Source organism: Lolium perenne, chromosome 1 (genome assembly GCF_019359855.2).
Source record: "Lolium perenne isolate Kyuss_39 chromosome 1, Kyuss_2.0, whole genome shotgun sequence".
NCBI lineage: Eukaryota > Viridiplantae > Streptophyta > Magnoliopsida > Poales > Poaceae > Lolium > Lolium perenne.
In genome coordinates this window covers 109558396-109563553 of record NC_067244.2, presented here as the reverse complement: position 1 = coordinate 109563553, position 5158 = coordinate 109558396, and the positions used below count along the sequence as shown (strand labels likewise).

General features: G+C 44.2%; 1 long non-coding RNA gene across 4 annotated transcripts; it reads right to left on the bottom strand.

Moving 5' to 3' along the window:
* Positions 1-301: 301 nt before the first annotated feature.
* Positions 302-4418, bottom strand: LOC127299027 (uncharacterized). 4 transcript variants are annotated; one of them, XR_011756736.1, is made up of 4 exons: positions 2610-4418; positions 2021-2274; positions 1211-1747; positions 302-917 (listed from the first exon to the last, which is right to left on the bottom strand). It is a non-coding gene; the product is annotated as an uncharacterized lncRNA (long non-coding RNA). The 4 variants fall into 4 exon arrangements; XR_011756730.1 differs by having other exon boundaries at positions 2578-4417; XR_011756732.1 differs by having other exon boundaries at positions 302-859; positions 2578-4417.
* Between the last annotated feature and the right edge of the window lie 740 nt (positions 4419-5158).

Genomic DNA, 5158 nt, shown 5'->3' with positions numbered 1-5158 from the left:
ACTTTGGCTCATAGGAGCAAATGCTCCCATTATACAAAATAATTAAATATTAATTTTAAAAATGTCAAAAAAATTGACATAATTTTTTTTGGTATACATCGTGACATTCTATGTTCGTCTACAAGTTTTCGTGGAACAATTCTTGAATGAGAACAATATAACCCATATCACCTCTTTCCTTTGAATAACCAAGGAATCTCGAAGAATACATGTGACTGTTGCAAGAAAGTGCATATTCCCATAATTTTAATCAGTCTATGTTAAATAACATGAGAAAAATAATATAAAATACACATGAACATTACATGATATCATTGAGTATTTGCATTATCTGGAAAAATTGCACGAGTTTCCACTTTCCACCAAAGAATTAAACGGAAAATGAAAACCGCATGGTTTTAGCACCACAGAGCAGAACTAAAAGAAATTCCACCACATCAGCGAGAAGGAAAATCACAAAATGTGTGTAGTCACCTGACATCACCTTGAGGTCAGTCTCGAGCATGCAAAAGCAAATGGGTCACTACTGCTTTGCAACCTCAATGACAATCTTCCTTCACTTCGCCGGCCACTCACCCTTCATGTTGCCGCCATTGACAGTGGATCTGCCTTCGGCACACCACATCAGCCCAGGCATTCGTACCGATTCCAAACATTTTAATTGAATTATAGACATTACTCGAATATATTTTTCACTACTCGCCACCAAAATTTGATAATTTTGGGCATCTCTTGAAGCTTTCCAAATATCTATCAAGCAGTCCAAGGATACAACTGAACCAGCGAGCAAAACAATATCTCCTCGCTAGTTCTCGGTAAATTGAACACTGAAAATAGTCCAGATTTCTCCCCAGCCACACTGTACCAGTAACACTATTTTTAGTAAACACATTATCTTCATGTCTGTCTAGATGATCCTATAAAAATCACATACGAAGCTGATTTGTCATAATAAGGCGTTTGCAATTTGCAAGAATCATTGTAGAAGTTTGCTGATGTTTAAATGAAAATTAAATATAGAACTTGATTATATGACATAGCCACGTGTGTTGCACTCAATACTGCTCGGTTATTCCAGTTCTAGCGAATGAATAGAACCATTCAGAAGACCACAAGGTGTTTCTCAATTAGTTTCATTAAGAACTAAAGACAACTTAAAATAACAGAACATTAAATTACAATGATAGGTAAAAGCATTGGACATATTTACCCATTGATGGTCAGTCTTATTGAACTTCTGAATCAGAAACGCTTTGAAATCCATCTGACCAGGCGGACGACCAATTCCCAGATGAGCCAGACTATAATTTTGGTCCACAAAAGGAAAAGGAAAAGGAAATCTGAATCGTGCAGTTGTCAAACCATGTCGCCGTGCAATTGCACTGTAGTCCAAACCATACCTACTGAACATGACAATGACCGCGCCATCACAGCTAGCACGACCATCCTTGTCACTTTCTTTGACCATGTCACCGCCACAAGCCATGCCAGAGGTGTCACATTGCGCTGGAGCAACTATGGAGCTGCTGCTCCACCTTTCACTGTTCGAGAAGCCATGGTAGTACTATCAAGTTCAACAATTTCACCCTTATGAATCTTGGTGCCTTTGATGAGCTTTGTACCATCTTTTTACCCCGATAAAAGAAATTTTGACCCTAAGTTTGGTACCATCTTTGCCAGTGGTATCCGGGAATAAGAACAAGAATGATATTGCAACCCAGGGAAGCAGAAACCAATTCTCATCCACCTAAGATTAAGAAATATCCCCATGAGTATATTTGAGTTGCAAGGAAATTGATTTTGACACCTGCTTTGCCATGGGGTTGTTCAGTAGAAAACTTCATAATAGTAACTGCATTTGTCTGGTAATCTCCTTAGTTTTATCTTCTTTCTTCAAAGAAGTATTAGAAATTTGAGTATGCTAACTGCATAATTTTTTATGTACATGTAATCTAATGGTGCTATTATTTTCTAGAGAAGATGTCGTCTCAGTTAAGCTGTAGACTGTAGTTGTTCTTACCAGTTTGCCGTCCCCTTCTGATATGGACTGTGCAGCCATCCTGGCTCATATTGAGGTCACTCGTGATGCGTAAGTAGGACTTAATAAAAGATTGTTTAGTTTTCTTGAATTCCACAGGCTAAACTGGCTTTTTTGATGATTTCGTTACTCCAACCAATTCTTGAATGAGCCATGCCATTTCTGCTGGTTTTTCCAGTTAGAACCAAGGCTTCATCTCGAAAGCATTTGAGATATAAATTGTTAAACAAATGCCCCTGGGAGAAAAAACTTCCTACTGTCAACTCAGAAAAAGAATTACATCGGGTTTTTTAGGAGCCTAAATATTGTCAGATAACTTGGACACCAATCAGTAGTGCAAATACCAATTTGCATTGATTATATAACAATAATATATGTTGTTATAAGTATGCATTATCATATGGTAGCACCATTGTTTCGGCGATAAGTACATGCATATATCATGTAGTACTCCTTAATCAGCACCCAAATTCATTTATTCACATATGGTTATTATGAAGTAACAATATTGATCATACAGTTCGGGAAAAAACCTTAACTGGAGATGAACAAGTAAGTGCTGAAGTCATACACAAAGTGAGTGCAGGAGCTCATTGTTGATCATTCACAGAAGGTGGCAATAGACAGCATTCAAAGCTCCTTAATTTTCCAGTTCAGACAAATGTAATATTTCTGTCAGTTCTCTCCATCCTTCCTAGCTTCTTTGTCATGCTTAACTTTGCTCACTTGAGGTCCTCCTTAGCTAAAACTGAATGATATATCCTATAGTAAAACTGACCTGCAATGAAAGTTTCCTCTTTGGTGAATACAGACAGTGAAAATAGGAAAGAAAATACACCAATGAATCTGATTAAGCATCACATCAGCAAAAATCACATAGATAACATTGTTGAAAACTTGTTAGGGATCTAGATTTGGATATTAGGATACCTTAAATGATAGGAATTTGTGATAGGAGATAGGAAATATTGGAGTTGGCACAACACAACCAAACATTAAATTTAACCGAACAATAGGAATGGATAAAAGAAACACAAAGTGGCCTGACAAAAAAGGGAATTGCGATCCCACATCCTTTTCCCGTAATGTGCAAAATATATACTTACCAATCCAAAGCATATTCAACATAGCAGTGACCAAATTAGATCCTCTTCTGAGACTGAATCTACGTGATGAGCTGGGAAAGCATCTCTAGAAAGTTCTTTAATAAATTGCATCATAGCAATCTTCGGCAGTACCTACTTGCAGATATAAATAAAGGGAGCTGCTAATAGCAGCACAAATAAAAAATACTACTACTTGTTGGCAGACTAATGAAGTCTAAAGTGCAATAGAAATTAATAAAGTAGTAAGTACATATGGTTTTCTTACAGATAAATGGATTAGAGGGAATAGCACAAGGCAGACTTAAAGATCAAAATCTTTTTAAAAAGTACAACACTTGCTTTGCTACCCTGCAACTCTGATGTGCTTTAAGGACCAAAAAATATCTTATGACAGTGATGCCACTCTTATATATACACCTATCTAAATCAAAGCAAGACTGCTGCACATGCATCGTGTATTGGGACCAAAATCCTCCATGTGCTAGCAGTAAATAAAATGCACATCTAACATCAAATGGGGAGAGGAGGCATCGTTGAACAGCAGAACGTCACTGGGTTACTGGAGCAGAACGACAATTTCCTCAATATATACCGTATGCAGCAGCAGTGTCGTATGGCTGACCTGCGGCAGTGGCCGCCCGCGACGCAGCGGACTCCCAGCTGATGAGTTGCAGGTCGTCGTCCTCCCCATCCTCCACCCACATCGCATCATCGGGGGAAACCCTGCACCTCGGATGCCTAGAGCGCGGGAGAGCGAAGGTGCGACTCGAGGAGCGAGGCGACGTGCGCGGGCGGCCGTGCGGAAGGCGGTCCCCTCGTCCCCATCCACACCCTCGAGGAGGCGGTGTGCGCGGGCGGCCGCGCTGAGTCTCGCGCGGGCCAGTGGTAGGAGGATGCGAGGAGCAGCGGTGGAGAGGTGGAGTAGGTCGGGGCGGGATGTGGCGCGGGATCTTGCCGGCGGGGGATGGCGGAGGATGTTGGAGGCGGGGAGCAGGCGCGAGTTCAGCGGCCGAAGATCCATCGGAGGCAGAACTTGGACGAGGTCATCGCTGCCGCCGCGGCCGATGGCGCGGGCTTGGCCGGATTGTCAGCTCGCTCCCAGCCACGCGCCGACGTGTGGGAGAGGTAACCTCGCCGTCGGGAGGCCAGCCCATTCATGTTGGTGAGATGATGTGGCGCTGTGATTTCGTTTGCTGATTATGCGGTTTCCTAGATTTTTTGAGGCAAGGTGGGAGGGTAAAATAGTCAAGTTGAAAATATGTGTGACGAAAATTCAACCGGAGTGAACAGAGGAAGTTCTTCCTTTTTAGATGGTATATATATATATATATAGAGATAGAGATTTAAACTCAGTTTGACTAGTTTTGACCGGGGTAATGACTATGCAGGCCACGTGGCTGCTTATGATTCGTCAATACCCCTTCGGTTGAGTGATCTAATACGATTCTCTGGATCAAGATCTAACGGTTCAAAAATGAAAAAGAAAAAGAGAAGGGAATAAGAGGAGGCTGCTCACCTGTGGTCGGCCGGCAATGGCGCGGTGGCGGCGGCGTGCTCGGCGCGGTGGTCGCCGGAGCTACGGCGGGCTCCCGCGGTGGTGGATGGGCAGACGAGGTGCGGCGCGGCTCGAGACACGCCTGGTGGCGCAGCGGCCTGCCGGTGCCTCGAGGCTGCCGGGCGAGCGGCCGACGGCGGTGGCGCGAGGCGCAACTCCGGCGAGGAATTACCTCGTCCTGGCGGCTCTATGGCGGTGGAAAAATAGGGGGAAAGAGAGAGGAGTGCCGTGGCTTTTAAGGGGTGGACTCGGGGCCGAGTTTGGGGGCGTGGACCACGTGGGGGTGGTGGCCGGCAATGTCCGCTGCGTGCCTGTGCGTCGTGCGTGAGTGGGGCGGCCAAACGATTGGGGACGAAGAGCGGCAGAAATGCGCGTGCGAAGTGTGGGGCTGGCGGCGCGGGGCCGGCCTCTTGAGGCGCCTCACTTTGGAGTCGGCCAGGCGGGGAGAGGATGGGGGCC